This window comes from Coturnix japonica, chromosome Z (assembly GCF_054131305.1).
Source record: "Coturnix japonica strain WE chromosome Z, WE-NBRP24, whole genome shotgun sequence".
NCBI lineage: Eukaryota > Metazoa > Chordata > Aves > Galliformes > Phasianidae > Coturnix > Coturnix japonica.
In genome coordinates this window covers 28040963-28058667 of record NC_140702.1, presented here as the reverse complement: position 1 = coordinate 28058667, position 17705 = coordinate 28040963, and positions in this window count along the sequence as shown.

Here is a 17705-nt window from a genome sequence, read left to right as displayed (position 1 = left end):
TTTAGTTTGGTGCACCCATAATTGCTCCCTGGTGTATCTTGAGCAAGCAGCCTCGAAAGATGAGATAGTTCAGTAAAATCTGCTTGAAACACTGGGAACACATGACCATGTGAGTATCCAAGTAAGGTGTATCTCAGTGGGAAAAAAAAAAAAAAAAAAAAAAGAGGACTTTAACCTAATGCACAAATAGCTAATGAGGAGGAGTGTGGCTGTTTGAATATACTCTTGTAGTAGGTCTGAAAATGAAATTAATTATTGACTCTTAGTAGGAGCATGAGTCTGTCTCTAGTATGAGCTTCTGCAGCCTTGGATAGGATTCTAACTGCAGCAGATCTTCAGTTATGCTCTTAATAAAATATAATTTGTGTACCATACAACTGTATTAGGAACTTGCATGCATTCACCTTGAAAATTGAGCTTATAGGATGTTAAGTTTTCAGCAGAACAATTGAAAAATGAATCTTTCATAATGTTCATAAAACTCCTTCTGATCATAAAGTCAGAAGATTGACCATGAAATTTCTCTGGAAGGAGTTTCAAAATAAACTTCAACACTTAAATAACTGTTAAAAAGAGCTTTAAAAAAAATAAATACATTAAAAAAAAAATAGGATTACATTTCACTGAAAAGCATACTTCTAAGGTCCTGGCTAATATTGAAAAGAATATATACAGGGACATTATATTTTTTATATTTTTAAGAACTACAGCTTTCACCCATTTTATGTGTGTGTGTGTGTGTGTGTATGTGAATGACCAATGTGGGAACAGAAAGAGCTTGGTGTTTGTAAAGCTTTTCTAATGAATAGTAGAGTATATGCCCAGTGTACAAATGCTGCACCTTCCCTTCTAAGGATAGTCTTATAAATCCCCCAAAGCTTTAGTTGAATGTAAGGTTTGAGCAGTGCTGTTCATACAGTGGGCTCTTTCATTGCAGTTTTAGGAAACTACTGTTCTCAAGATAAATATGAATGCTTAGTGATTTTGTTGCTGCAGATATCTTATTTCAAATAAAAATTAGTAAGGGCTCCTTAGGGAGTAGGCTGCGGTAATGTTACAGTTGCTAGTTTAGGATACTGCTAAGGTGTCTGAATTTGTAGGAAAAAAAAAAAAAAAGGATTGCTGTGTGCAGAAGGAGCCCACAGTGGTGGTTGTATGCTACCTACATGTTTATACCTGGAATTTCAAACCAACATTTGGCACTTCTCAAGGAAATGTTTGGTCACTTCATGAACCTTGGTTGGTGGTCGAACAGCTCGCTTTCCATTAGAGTTGTAGCTTGTCCAATACGTGTGAGGTCTACCCAGGGTCCATTCCCTAATTTGACTGAACACAATCTCCTGAAAGGCTGTTGAATCAGGGTAGTGAATACTTTCAGAGTTGATAATATGGGAACTTTTCCATTCTAATCCAGTATTGTAGAATGTATTGTGTAAGAGAAACCTCTTGTTTTTCATACTGAGTGCAAGGACAATCTTGACATTGCTTTGCAATAATAGTGTGTTGCATTCAGAGACCAAAGCTTTGTTAGTGTTACTGTTTCTCCAGCTTTGAGGCAAAAAGGATTCTGGTGGTTACAGAATAATTTATTTTGTGGAGCTGTGATCCCAACTTTAATCTTGTTGATGCTCCTCTTGTTTACCTTGGTGTTTTACTGACAATATTTTTGTTGTTGTTGTTATTTTGCCTTTGTTATTTAAAAATAACCTGCCATTCTCGTTTTCATCCCTTTTCACAATGTACAGAATGTTCAGAATGCTAGGAGGCCTTGAATTAAAAGATGAAGTGAAAGGCAAATACTTCAAGCTTGATTTAATGGCGCAAACACAGTTTTCCCCATAACTATTGTTGTTAGCTCAACTAATTTTTTTTTTAATTATTATTTTTTTATTTTTTTATTTTTTTACTATTTTCTCTCAAAATACTGTCTGTGGAAGTTTTTGTTCTACGAATATTTTCGATGATGTTTGTACAGCTGAACTGTATGCTGCATCAAAGTACAAGGCCCAAGCTATAACTATTAATTGTATTCAAATACACTGCTGCTCGGTTAAGAATTTAAACCCTAGTTTGGAGTACAGTTCTGTTCTAATGCATCTCAAAAACCTTTGGAGGTCACTTGCACTGAGGGCTTCTGTAGAGGAATAAGGGAGGGCATTTTTTACTTGCATCCCTAAAGTCACGAGCGGCTAGAATAGTTTGTACATCTTTATCTTAACAGAATTTTAGGAGTTTCTGGTTTGTATGGATGTATTTGGATGTTTTTCATTCATTTCGATTACATGTTTCATTTCATATTATTTCTATTGTATACTCATCTTCCTTTGACTTGTAGTAAGTGAATAGTGTGGGCCTTCAGTTGTTTTTCATTTCTGCTCTTTGGTATTACACTTTGTGTGAGATTGTGAAAACCTCAGACACCAGAAATCACAGTTTTCAAAATGTGAGTTATTTTGCTTAGCTCTGTCTTTTTACTTCTTCCTTTCCTGAGTTCCTGTCACTTTGTCATATTTAGAATAGAACTTACTGAAGTTTGATATAGTAGTGAATATCTATCATTACTTAGTTGGGAACAAAAAGTTTTGAGGACCTTGAAAATAAAGAAGAATCCACAGTTTCCTGGAAACAGTGAGTTTAAATGTTTAAATATCAATTTAACTAATAATAATAATAAAAAGGGGGGATTTTATTCATAATGGGCTCCATGGATTCTTACAGAATTACAAAGTAGAGTGGCAGAAGCACAAATAGGTTACAGGCAGTTCCTTTTGGTGAGCAAGGAAAGTATGCCAGAAGTGGGCAGTATAGGTCCAGGCCTGGTAGGGACTGACATTCATCCTTTGTGGACAATCCATCTATGTATATATCTCCCTCCTACCATTAGTTTCTCCCCTGGTCCTGTATGTATTTCATCCTGTTCTGTTTGTATCCTTCTCTCACCCAGACTTAAACCTTGGTTCTTTCTTTTATTATCTTCATCCCAAATACTATAAGGTTGTCTGCCTCTGATACTGACTGATGAGCAACTTAGCCATTCAGAAGTCTTTCAAAATGGAGATAAGGGAGAGTACTTACAGACTGTTACTTTGTAAGGCACTTATGCTAAAACTGTAGAAATAGACATTTTTAAAAACTAGTGGGTGCCACTCTGCCATGATTGATTTGAATGTATCCAGACATTAAATTTACACGTTTTGGAGTTTCCATCCAATCCATTTTTCCTTCCCATTCTCCCATTTATAAGCTGTCTTCAAAACATGGAAGTGGCTGTGGGCTGTTGAATTGCTGTCAATAGCGTTTAAAGACTAGCAAGACTGTATTTTTTGCTAATCGCATTCATGAAAATAACTGAGTTACATAGCTGAAAAACAAAAATTAATTTGAGAAGATTCTGGCATGGAAGATTTCAATGATCTGGAGACCCTGTTGATTTCACAAAGAAGCAGAACAACTGTCAGCACAGAGGAAAAACCCATCTTGGCAGTTGCATTATGGAAAGATGATGCTGCCTGGGAAGAAAAATACAGTTGTACAAATATGTCTTGAAGATGCCCATATACACCAGAGTCAAGCCACTAAAGAACATCAAAACAATCAGCAGGCAGATTAGCACACTGGGATTGGAGTAGCTCAGGGAAATTTGGATGAACTAGTAGACAAGGGTGAATTATTTTTAGCTTTGTGCATTCATGACAGCTCCAGATATCAAGGAAACAATGTTCCAGTGTTGCCACTGGTCTTCAGCAGACAGGTACAGACCACCAAAAACGACCTCCAAGGTCACCTAGTCCAACCATATCAACAAGAAGGAGACCAAATTTTTACATGAACATACTGATAAGACAAGGGGGAAATGGTTTTAAATTAAAAGAGGGGAGATTTAGGTTATATATTAGAAGGAAATTCAGGTCAGCCTGATCCAGTGGGTGACAACAATGCCCATGGCAGGTGGGTTGGAACTAGATGGCATTCATCCATCTTGGCCACTGGTTCAAAGAACTCTTCAGAGACTGACCTCTCTTACTAATAAAAATGACCTTGCTTAGTTTATTTGAAGAAAAAAGAGAATTAAGATTGTGCCCTAGTTTGCATTACTGGCTAACTAATTTTAATTAGCGCTGTTGACTGACCATAATCCTTTTTATTATGAAAGGGCCAAAAAAGTAGAATAAATTGCAGGTGGAAGCCAGGGAAATTTGCTTGCAAATGGTTCCTTTAAGTGTCTTCTGATTTATTTACAGTTACTCCTCTTATTTGGAAGTTTTATAGCCATTGACAATTTCTATGACCTTCAGAAAAATAAGTTTATGTAGAGAAAGGAATTGCATTACTAGTTCAACAGAGGAAGGTGCAATTTTCCTCTGATCGTTAATGTTTTACTAATACTAGCTGTATTTTACATGGATCAGTAGAGGGCAGTATATTTTCCAGAATAGCAAGTTTTGTTATTGTCCACAAAGGTCATGACTGCAAAATTTGAACCCTGTTTTTGTTGTGTTTGTTTGTTTGTTTGTTTGTTTGTTTTAAACTACAATGCAATCAGCAAGGACTTTTGTTTAAAATAGCAAACGTTTTCTTTCAAACTACTAGTTGCTCTCTACTTCAAGGTATTTGAGCAAACTAATGTGGGAGTACTTTGACACATTTAACATATTTGAATTTGATGGCTTGCATATAGGGCTTCCTTTAACCACATCAGGAGCAGCTTGGTAAATAATTGTCATGCTTTGATTTACCAATTACTGATGGTTCTGTCAGAAGTGTGCAGCCATATGCTGATGATTAAACTGACAGAACTAGTGATCTTATATGCAGGAGGATTTTCATATTTTAAAAAATTGTCTGAATTTTCAAGGTTGAAAAATTTTCACTTCTGATAACAAGATTATTTTTATATCAATATAATTTTTAATTATTTTGCCACCTTTTTAAAATTTATTGTGACCCTTTCTAAGTAGACTCCTGGGTAAGATTTATAGTATGAGTTAGTAGCTGACTGTCTTCTTTAGAGATGTGGTACACTTCACTACTGAACTGCAGATCAGGTTACAATTTGTGCCTAAATAATTTCCCTCTTCTCATTTTCTTGGAAGAGAAATAAAAAAGTCATTCAACAAACTGCAGATCTCTTACTGTTTACCTACTGAACTGCTAAGTTTGAGTAGAAAATGCATATGTACTTTACAGACACATCTATTATTGGAATCATGGGTTAGTGTGCTTTTCTTCCTCCCTGTATATGTTAAACCTGTATGTCAGAGGTCTTATATGAGGCAGAAATAGTCTAATGGGAAGCATTTCTAGAACAGTACTGTAATACTTACTATCAAGCTGAGAAAACCTGTGTTGAAATCTCTGTTAGTCAATTGTTTAGATTTATTTTACTTTTTATGTTGTTCTTAGCTGAAAACAAAACTGGGTTTGAACAGATTTGTATTTCTTCCCTTAGATGGGAGAGGTGTGGTTGTTAATTTGTTTGTTTTTAATGTATATTTGAGTAGGATAATTGGCTTTGTTGACCTGATCTTTTTCTGACCTGTACTGTTGCACTGATACTTGGTTACATATGCACTTTTGTTCTTTGTGTTTATACAGGACGTCAGAATAGCTTTTATCAGTGAGAGTATGATACAGAGATTCCTGAAGACTACTTTATGTCTGTGTACATTATGTCTGTGTGCAGCGTGTTACAAAAACATTTACAGCTTTGTGCCTTAGTATCACAGGGCCCTGAGATCCTTGGGTCAAAAAGATTATAAAGAAAAAATATGTTTCATGTTCTATTCAGAAAAGCCCTGTTAGAAACACAGAGGCACTGAAGCAGAAAGATGCAGTGCATCAGAGCACTAATTGCAGCTGCTGGTTTTAATCATCCAAGCTGTCTAACATGCTTCATCTGGACTAAGTTTGAGGGCTTTTAAATTTGTTGTTGTTGTTGTTTTTCTTTGTTTTGTTTTGTTTTTAGAAACCATGTTGTTTCCTTTCACTTCTGACTGTCTGCTGGCTGGACAGGTGATTTTTTGATCCTAGTTTATGACCTGGATTCATTCTGTAACAGTATTATTGTGATGAAGCACTGCAGTGTTGCATACTTCCCCTTTACCCATATAAGTAACTTCTCAGATTTTATGCAGAAAGAAATTGTTACCTCTATCCAGTTCTCGGGAACCTTTTGACTTTGTTATGGGTGATACATTATGTTAAAGCCTGTCAAAACAAAAGCAAAACAATAAAACAGTACATGTTGTACTTGAGAAGTTAGCAATTTTTGATAGAATAAACTTTCATTTGTATGTTCCTCTTCTTTTTGTATGACAAAGAGAACTGTGGAAATGGGAAGGTCTTGAATGGAGATTTGCATATTTCTTATGATAATTAACTGAAGAAGAAATGGAGAAAAATCTTAAAATTTGAGATTTAGCTGTAACACGTTTCCAGAAAATAAGAAATTTCCTGTAGAGGGCAGTGCTTCTCCTTCCTCTTGAAAATACAAAATAGGAAAATAGGATTTTTCAGAGTTAAAGAATTGTTTCCAGTGCTGTGTTTCTTCAGTAATGCTTTTGTGGTATCTGCACTTACGTGAGAGAGCTTTTTGGAAGCCAGATACCTACAAACTTCCTCAAGCCAACATCTGTAGTCATTAGACACTATTTTAAGTCTACATCTGCCTGGGCTAATTTACGAATTTAGATACCTGCTGCTCACGGTTGTAAGTAAACGTAATCAGAGAATCATCTAGATTGGAAAGAATTCAAGACCACCAAGTCCAACCATCAACCTAACCTACTGAGTTCCACCACTAAACCATGTTCCTCAGTGCCGCGTCTACAGACCTTCCAAGGATAGGGACTCTACCATTTCATTGAACAGCCTGTTTCAGTGAATGACCACACTTTCTGTGAAGAAATTCTTTCTAATAGTCAATATAAACTTCTCTTGAAATAGGCCAAGGAGAAACTGTAACTCTGTGTTGGTCATTGCCTTTATCTTATCACTCCCTCTTGCTCCAGTCTTTCGGTCTTGAAGAGACAGGTTCATGTAGAGATCTGTACACTTGGGATCACTTGGTGGCTGGGGGTATTAAGACACTTTTCTGCTGCTTTTTAAATCAGGAGCACAAGTTTTCCACAAACATTTACCTAATCCACTCTGTTGGTTGTGTTTCTTAACTGGGCCATTTTGAGGTGCAACAGGATATATTTTATACCCTCTTAGTTTTTATTTTTATTGAACTTGATCTTGTATGATTTAGTTATAGGAGCTGCTGTCATGGCCAATAAACATGACAGTATTTCTAAAGAGACATAATGTGTTTCATGTACTGTCTGTTGAGTTCGACTGAATTGGTCAGACTGCTTGCCTCCTCCACAGAATTTTTGCTGTTGCTTTCTCCCGTAAGTATGGTTCTATTCAGTCACATTTATCTGTATGCCTTGATATGAACAAACTCGGGTGTAATTTGACTGGAAGGTTTCATTTAGAGTACGACACACTTCTAAGTAATTTTTTATGATTCTGCTGTATTCTTTGGATACTGGAGTTGTAAGTTAACAGAAATATTCATGTTCTAGATTATTACTGATATTTCATGTTGTGCTTTAAAACTCTGCTTTTCTTCCTTTTTTTTCTCCTGATATTTAGCACTTAAAAAATAGTTATGGACAAAAGAAAGCAAGTGGCAATTAGGTGGAAGAAAACAAACCAATGAAACGTTCCTTTGTAGGAGATTACAGCCCTCCGTATTTTTACTTCTAGATTTTTACTTCATACGTTTTTTACTACCAAGATGTCTATTCTTGTCAAATTTTTCAGATAGTGCTAGACTGTAGGTTAGTGTTATGTTTGACTGGAGTAGAAAAGATGGGACATCCTGAAAGTGCTGTCTTTTGTTTCCCATGTTTTAAATTAATGGCCTTTCATTTAGGTTTATCTTTTGGATAGATTTCCTGTAGAAATTAACCTAAGTGACTTTCTTGATAACTGTTTCAAAATATCAAAATTACACGTGGTGCCTATTTTTCAGTCTGTTACAACTGGTGAGTGGTTTTTTTTTTAATCATTATTCTGCAGGATAGAATTCAGTGTTGTATATTGTCACCAGGCACTGTCTTTTGTATAAAAACAATCAGTAAAGTTTGAAGATACTCAAAACAAAAGCTACTGAAAAAAAAAAAAAAAAAGAAAAAAAAAAGTTTTTCTTTCTTTTAAATAACTGCACTGTCCAATATAATCCTTATAATTCTTTTAGTAATTCAGGCACAGAGGAGGAACCAAAGACCGGATGATGCTTGTGTATAGTAGACATTTGGCTGTTCATCGCCAAGTGCACAGTTCACTGTTCGGTCACCTGTGTCTGTCAGTTTAGTGCATTTAACACAGTTCTTTGCACCCTCCCTGTTCTCCAAAGCTTACTTTGGGGCTTTAGACATTGCCTGGCTCATTATTCCCCAAGGAAGGTTAAGGCCTTTACTGCCCAACCGGAACGATCACTAATTAGAGCTCTTGCTTTGGCACAGAATGTGTCAGGCCTGCAAGCCTTCCTGCTGGGATCAATGGCATTCATGTTTGCTTTCATGAATGCACAATGGACAGGGATCCTGGCAAAGAATTGCCTATTTAGCTTGTGCTGAGAAGTAGATTTGAGTCTTCACAAAATGTTGAAATAATTGTATTTCAAAGGAAGCTATAGGAATACACACTGATTATTCTGCTCAAAAAAAACCAAAACAACAACAACAGACCTGTTCTCCCTAGAAAGAGTTCAAACCCATGATATGTTTTATTCTCACATAACACTCATAAAGAAATTTAGAATAGTTACACTTCTGGGCTGGCAATTTTATATATATATATATATTTATATATATTTATATATATAATTTTATATATTAATAGTAATGTAACCTTACTATAAACGCAAACTGTGATCAATATGATTAATTCAGGGTATGTGTGAGGTTCTTCTTTTTTTTTTTTTTCCCTCCTTCCCTTTAGAGACAGGTACATTTCTACATGTGATGCAAGATTGTTAAAAACAGCTTGTTTTGTCATATGGTTTTCCTGGAATTAGACTTGGATCTGTATCCTGAAGTGACTCCAGGGGTTACCCAAATTGTAGAATCATAAAATGATTCTACATCATGGAAATGATGTAGAATGGAGGGAATCTCAAATATTCTATCAATACATTTTTACCAATAAAGCAATTTAAAAAATTGCTCCTTTTTCAACCATTTTCTTCCTTCCATTCTCTCTCTCTCTCTCTCTTTTAATTTGTTTAGTCAATAGTGTGAATGTACTTACCTGGGACATTCTAAAGCTGAATGAATTTGGTGGGCGTACCATGGCAATTACTAGGTGCCCACCCAGCTACTCTCTTTCTCCCTCTCCTTAGCTGTCCAGGAGTGGCAGAACACAGAATGGAAAATCTGCTGGGCTAGTATAAGGATATAGAGATCCTACCAATCTCTGGCATGGGCAAAACATACTCAACTACAAGAAAATTAGTTTAGCTTATTGCCTATTAAAAATAAAGTAGGATGGTTAGTGGCAAAACAAAAACTAAAACCAGCTTCCCCTTGCTCTATTCTTTCTTCCTTGCTCAGCTTCACTCCCACACAATCTGTACTTGAGCAGTGTAAGAGGAAGGCAATGGAGGCAGTAGTCTCCACAGCAGTTTGTCTCCTTTCTCTTCACCCTTTCCACCTGCTCCAGCGTGGTACCTTCCCACCCTTTCAATGGGGGTGCAGTCTTTCATGAATGGTGTGGGTCCCCCACGGGCCACAGTTCTTGCCAAAAAAACTTACTCCAGTGTGCATAGCAGTAGCTCTCTTTAGTTCATATCCACTTTCTTCAGAGTCCTCTGTGAGCTACAGTAGGATTACTTCACTGATCTGCAGGAAACCTCTGCTATGGTACCCAGAGCTCCTCCTTCTAATCCTTCCTCACTGTGGTCTCAGATCTGACAGAACTCTTTCTCACATGTATCTTCCTCTCCCTCTTCTCGCTCACACTCCCTTGCACAGTGTTTTTACACTTTTAAAATGACATTTTCATAGTGACACCTCCATTTTAACCCACGGGCTCAGCTGTGGCCAGCGGTGGCAACAGCTGTATCCAGCACGGGGCAGCCCTGGACCTCTCATGCCTCTGGGAATTCCCACAGCCAAAGCCTTCCTTCATAAACACAGCACAGAGTGTTAGGCCTTCTGTTTTATGGTAAACAATGCCATACTGGATGAAGATCCTGATTTCCTTCTACTGTGGATTGTCATACAGTATAATAATGCATTTGTATGTTACAAAAAGAGCTTTAAAAATATACATGAACTCATAATACGCTTACAAGAATCTAAATGATATCCTCTCAATTCTCTAACAAGACTAAGTTCTTTAGATGTTATTACTAAGCATGATTTCATCTTTAATTCAGTATTTTAATACAAGGCTCATAACACTTGTGTTTTTCAACTTTTTCATTAGAACAACAAAAAATGTCAATGAGTATCATTTTGACTAATTTTAGATGAATGAAATTCCATTATTAAATTGAAAGCAGTTTGCAAGATACATCTGAAAAAGCAAACGCAAAGCACAACCTACTCTCAAGGGAAGATAATTCTTGAGGTAAATAGTAATCGTATAAGACAGAAATGAAGCATTAGTATCTTGAAAGACTTCAAAGTAAAATGTTTCCTTCTCTAGAAGGAAATTATCCTTTTATTTAAAAAGAACATCTTGTATTTGCATGTGTGAAGCATAACGTTAAGGTGGTAACCATGGCAGTACTCGTGCATCTGTTTTACACTCAGACTGGTGCTTGGAACAAATGACAATTACCTGCTCTAATGAGATTAGGATTTCCCAGGATTAGGAAAGATACTTAATGTATTAAGGATTCAAGGGGGAATTGTTTTAATATAGAAACATTTCAAGATGCATTTGTGATGTTTGATTACTAAGTAACATTCAAGGAAAAAAGAAAAACTTCTTGATAAGTAGATTCCACCAGAAATATTGCAGTCTTAGTGTTCAGAGTGAAAAGACAGTAAATGAGAAAGTTAAAAAAAATAATGGGAGTTCAGAAGAACTCATGGCTTCTTTTAACCTGAGCACTTAAGAAGAGAAAAAAGAAATGAGAAAACAGCACATAATATCCTAACAGAAGAATACTAGGAGAAAGAGCAACAGAAAAGGAAGTAAGAAATAGTGATCATAGTGATAGCCAGATAAATAATTCCATTGAAGAATGGTTCTGATTATTAATTAGTTGTGGTCGAAAATGACAACTATTGAGGTGTTCGTGTGGGAATGCAGGAAGTCTAATAACAAGATAGAGGAAGTTGAATTTCTGGAACTCCAGCTCCATGGGTTAACTAACACAAATAATTACAGGAATTAAGATGATATTCACAAAAAATACAAATAAAGCTAGGGTGTGTGGTCAGATTGCTGTGTCCTGGTTTCAGTCAAGTGTGAAAGAGAAAGTAAGTTCTGTTAAGGCAGTTTTTGGAAACTGTGGATCTCTATAGAAGCAGTAAAAAGAAAAAAAAAAAGTTAAAGAAGGAGAGGAGAGGAGAGGAGAGGAGAGGAGAGGAGAGGAGAGGAGAGGAGAGGAGAGGAGAGGAGAGGAGAGGAGAGGAGAGGAGAGGAGAGGAGAGGAGAGGAGAGGAGAGGAGAGGAGAGGAGAGGAGAGGAGAGGAGAGGAGAGGAGAGGAGAGGAGAGGAGAGGAAGGGAGAGGAGAGGAGAGGAGAGGAGAGGAGAGGAGAGGAGAGGAGAGGAGAGGAGAGGAGAGGAGAGGAGAGGAGAGGAGAGGAGAGGAGAGGAGAGGAGAGGAGAGGAGAGGAGAGGAGAGGAGAGGAGAGGAGAGGAGAGGAGAGGAGAGGAGAGGAGAGGAGAGGAGAGGAGAGGAGAGGAAAAGAAGAGAAGAGAAAAGAAAAGAAGAGAAAAGAAAAGAAGAGAAGAGAAAAGAAAAGAAGAGAAAAGAAAAGAAAAGAAAAGAAAAGAAAAGAAAAGAAAAGAAAAGAAAAGAAAAGAAAAGAAAAGAAAAGAAAAGAAAAGAAAAGAAAAGAAAAGAAAAGAAAAGAAAAGAAAAGAAAAGAAAAGGAAAGAAAAGAAGAAAAGAAAAGAAAAGAAAAGAAAAGGAAAGAAAAGAAGAAAAGAAAAGAAGAAAAGAATAATCAGTGTTCACTTTAGAAATATGCAACATTTCAACTTCCTAGACGTAGGTTATGGGAAAAATGCTAGCTTAGGTATTGACATTTCAACAATGTCTTTATTAATTGATTTCTTTTCTTTGAGTAACTTGATTTGCAGGATAAAGAGAGAGATTATAAAAAAGCAAAATAAATTTAAATCCTATAGTTCAGCATTGATTTGTTTTGACTTAAATGGATAAGCAGGAATAGATGCAGGAATCAATGCTTTTAATTTCAAAAGGGCAAACACAGAAAAATGAAAGATTCAGAATTACTGTGACAACACCGAGCCCCAGTACTCAAGTAAAAATAGGACTTAAATTTCCACATGGAAATATATTTTTGTTCCCAGAAAGATTAGTTGGAAGACTGCATCTGACTGCAAGGATACTGACTTAGAAAATCGTATTAGGAAAGAAGGAAGGAAGAGGCCAATTAATAATGAAAGAATTCAGTGTTGGGATAAAATGATAATTGCCAAATGTAGTGCAGTGAAAATTTAGGCAAATAATAGAGAGGTTTTTAGCCATATAGTTTTTTAAAAAAGTAAGAAAAATGTTGGACTGCATTCAAGGAATATCAAATGGATATAATAGATAATCAAGATTTTACTCAAGAATTAAGTACTTTGTATCAGTTTCAAGGAAGAGGCAAGTAATGGCTTAATGATGAAAATAACAACCAGATACTAAAACTCAAAACAAAATTTGAAGAAATCTGAAAAATCTGAAAATCTGAAGAAATTGAAGTTGGAGTTTGATTAAAATCTGAATGGATACTCACATTTGATTGAAAAGTCGGATCATATGATTGCAGGATAACATTTGCACATGCAGATGCAGAAATAGAATAAATGGTTTAGAAAGAAGTTTATTAATATGTATTTGGCAGTATGGAAGCTTTTGTCTTTTTTGTCTGAACAGATTTTTCAAGAAAAATTCCCATCTTCTTCTCCTTACATAGCATTTGATATAATCTGCATTATCTACCTCGAAACAACCAACAGGCCAACATATTACATTCTTCATTTGGACTTCTTATTTCTAGCCCACGGGGCTGTACCCAGGTGTGGTTCATCTGTTCATGAAGAATACAGATGCCTAGGAGTTGTTCAGTCCTTTAACTGGAAAAGATCTTTTGCAAGAATAATTAATATATTGATAAAGGTACTGCAAAATGGGAAACAAAAAGTTTAGCTAGAGGATGATATTAGTGTCTGCGTTGCAAAGAGGCGGGTCTTGGGCTGGCTGCGCTTTCTTTAGTGGATGGCGGAAAACACAAATTGTTGTAAATTATGATAAAATACTGCAAGACTAAGGCTTCATATGAGCATATCATAAATTTAAAACTGCAGTAAACTTAAACTTTGCCTTCTTGCTTTCTAATGAAAAGTGTATGTGGTAAATTGTCTCTTTCATCTGTAGCTGTTTCTATGCAATTGTTGGAAAAAGGTGGAGAAATCATGCAAAACTGCTGTTGTCCTGATTTGTTGTTTCTGGAGATGAATGATGAACAGATCTTTTATAACAGACAGTGTCAGATACAGCTTGTTGAGAACTGCAGCAAAATGCTTGCATCAGATTGCTGAGTTGTATACTAGTTCTTAAATTGTCCATACAGATAAAAATGTCTGTGTGAAGTGGGATGGTTTTCTGTTTGAACACATGCTAAATAGCATATATATGACTTCCCGCCTTAAACTTAACACTACTTCTTCCTTAATCTTTTACCTTCCTGATCTGATTCATAATTGTCAATTTTATAATAGAGAATGTATTTAACACTTACCTCTTTATGTATTTTATAGGATATTTCAAGTTAAGGGTTGATCATAAGCTTGGTAAACATGATTTTGTGTGGCTTTTAGCTGTTGCCAATACTTCTTGAAGTTTAATGCTTTGCTGCATGCTCAGGTGTAGGTTAAATTTAGCTATTGTTTGAAGGTAGTAATAAACAGGAAAATAAATTACTTTTCATGCCCTTGTTACCTGTGTTGGGAAAGGGGCATGGGCCAGTAACAGTTGTTCTGAACAGCTGAAGTGTTAGCACTTGAGGACTTTGTTAAAAAATGACTAAAAATAAGTCTTGGCAATGGTTTGGAGCTGCTTTTGTGAAAGCAGCAATATACAATGAGAAGTAAGCCTTGGAGACTAGAGCCTAGAACAAAAAGCTGAGGCATTTTTTTCTTTATTATATAATGTTCAATTATACATGCCCCATAGCCATAGTGTGCAAAGCACAAATAGGGAGATTTTAAGAAAATCTGATTATAGATATATTCAAAGCTATTAGAATTGATTTCAGAAATGCTCTACCTAGCATTTGCAGACCCATTTGGAATTCTGGCTGCAGCAGGAGAGGTAAAGTGATTGTGGTCTCCTAGGGTATACAAAGTGCTACAGGCTCATATTTATTTATTTATTTATTTCACTCTTTGCTTCTGTGGATATATATGTGTAGCAGACAATTTTGAGAACATCTTTGGCTAACCTTATATGACCAGTTTTTAAAATTCTCTAAAGCACACTTGTGTAAGCTAAGTCTTAAGCCACGTGTAAATTCTATTAAATGGAGGACTGCTATTTGTCTGTAAAATGTGAATTAGACCTGCTCTATCCTTGTTGCACATTGCAGTCTCCTGAGGTTTTAAAAAAGATAAAAACTGAAAGCAGTTCAGCTGTATTTCCTTATCTGTGTGGACATACAGCAGGTTAGATGTTTGGTAATTCCTTGTTGTAACTGAACTATGCATATGAAAGCAACCAAGAAACACAAACACACAATGAAGCTAACTTCAAAGCCACTCATTTGGAATAAATTTGCTGTTAAGAATAGTACAGATGCATCTAGAGTTTCATGTCAGTTATTCCACCTCCCCTCCCCCCCAGCCCCCTTTTTTTAAAATGTAGCCAGTGGACACAGAGTTCATTTATGTCAGGTGCAAATATTTAAATACTAAAATTTTAATGTGGCCATCATCATTAGTAAAGTTTTGTGATTGGCGTGATGTTTAACTGCTTTCCAGCAAGTGTGGTACAACTGTTGTCAACCTTATTTGCTACAGAAAATATCCAGTACCAATCTTTTCCATAAAACAAATAAATAAATAAAATGATTCATTTGTGTATATATTTAATACTGGTATTTTAATTTTCAACTTTAATTATCTTTTTGTCCAACACATATTTTAAGGCTGTGAAGTTATTCCTGTTCTTTGTAGCAAACTCTAATTAGAAAATAGAAAGATTTAACAGCACGTTAATACAAGCATATCCTCAGTAGTGCTAATTTATCTTCCATCTACTCCTGCAGTTCTTTTTAATTTTATTGCACACCTCTCATCCCACAGTTAGAAGGAGTCTGGATATGAAAAACTGAAAAGAATTTGGCTGGAAATGAAAGGTTTTGGTTGCATTAATTATGGCAACTTTTACAATAATTCAAAATCTGATTATCTTAAGACATTCCAGAAAACTACTAACTTCAAAATTCAAATTTTCCATGATTTGTCAGCTACAGCATGCATTCAGAACAAATAAGCATACTGTCTTTATGTAGGGTAAGCCAGTATTACTCTGCTTTCCCCAGAACATGTAGATAGCATGGTACAAAGACACAGCTGATACAAAGATCTTGGCAAGAAGAGATAAAACTAAGGCACTGGCAAAATTAGAAGCTGAGAAAAGTAATATTGAAGTGCTGCTCTGCCTGACCATCCCGTGCAAATCGGCTTACTGGAAACTGAAGCAGGACACAGACAGTTCTGTGTTGGAAGGAACAGATTATTCAAGGTAATGCTTTCCAGTATCTCAAAATTTCAGGGATTATTTAACTCAAACATTTACAGAAATAGAGAAGATTTTAGATCTGCGAATCAGACTGATAAATAGTAAAGTAATACAAGTACTCATTAATTAATTCTTACTAATTAAGCATAAGATCTGATTTATTCAGAACAAGAATCTTTCCAAAAGATGGTGATGTGACAGTACTGAGTACATGTATTTGATGTTCTACAATATCCATGTGATTAATAGATACAGAAAATGCATTCATTGGCTTTTATGTTAGAAAAAAAGAGAAGAAGGAAAAGTAAAAGAAAAAAAGAAAAAAAGAAAATTATCTAATTTCTGAATCCCAAGCCTTCATTAATTTCTGAAATACTCACTAGATGACAGCATCGTCTAAAAACAGTGCAAGATATGAGATGCCAGCATGAGGAAGAAAACGGTGTTTCTAAACTTTCTTTGTCAGTCAAAGAAGTTTTTGAATGTAAACTGAAACAAATTCTGAATGACAAATTTTCCCTGGTCTCTATGGCAAATTGTATTTCCGTCAAACTGCTTTTCATGATTAATTATTTATGAAAGTAACTTCATGAAACAGAGCACCTGCTGAGCTCTTGCATTATAAGTGTACAGGCAACAAGTCCTGCAATCCAATTTTCAATATTAATTATTTTTCTTAGTGCCTCATGCACTGCATTAAAGCCAGTGAGAAACACACATTTGCATCTTAGAGGTATTTTAATGAATTAATTAACACTGGCAAAGATCAAGCAGAGGAACTTCACAGATAGTTGTGGGCTACTTGCTGAGATCCAGCTAGTGATGAACTTCTGCTTTATCTTGCTCAGTATGTACTAGGATTTTAATGTGAATCTTGTTGCTTTTTAGACATCATAATTCTCCTCATAAAGCTGCATGTTAAAATATATAAATGAAAAGGGAGTGATGCTGTGAGTCTGATTTACTGATTTGCTCCTCTTAATTCTTTAATGCATGAGAGCATAGCTAAAATTCTCCCATTGTGTGAAGAAAAAAACCAAAAATTGTATATGAAAGCTTTTTTTTTTTTTTCCTAAACATTGTATTGTTTCTTACAGTTGTGGTCGATTCCAACTACAATTGTATGCCCATCCTTTTTATAATTAATAAATAATTATAATTCTTAAGAAAACAAACAAACAAAAAACAACCAACAAAACAATGCCACTGTTTGGAAAAACAGCTACCCTTGTTCTTCCTGCTCTTGTTATTCACTGTTCATCCTTGTAGATTATTTGTACTACAGTAAGGCACAGAAACAGTAGTAAGATACTCCGTGATCTTCTCTTGTAATGTACTCTTCCTCAGTCACTTAAAACAGTAAGAAATCTCTGCAGGAAACAGCCACTAATTATGGCATTAGTGTCATTTTTCCAGTAATCCTAATAGACATATTTTTTTCAGCCTCAAAACATGTTTATAAAACCTTTCTTTTCTTGCAGTGTCCTGTTAAATATGCTTTTATTTGGCTGCCAATCCCAGAGAAGAGTGCATCCTACCAGCCAGCTGTGTGGAATCTGTCATGCAGCTGGGTGTTCCATGCGGTGTGCACTGTCAGTATTTGCGAGGCTCTGTAGTAATAAGGACTACAGTATCACTCCATTTGAAGGCTTTAAAACCTGAGAAGTCCATCATCCTACAGAAGTACTTCTTAAGTTTTGTGCTCTGGATCATTTCCAT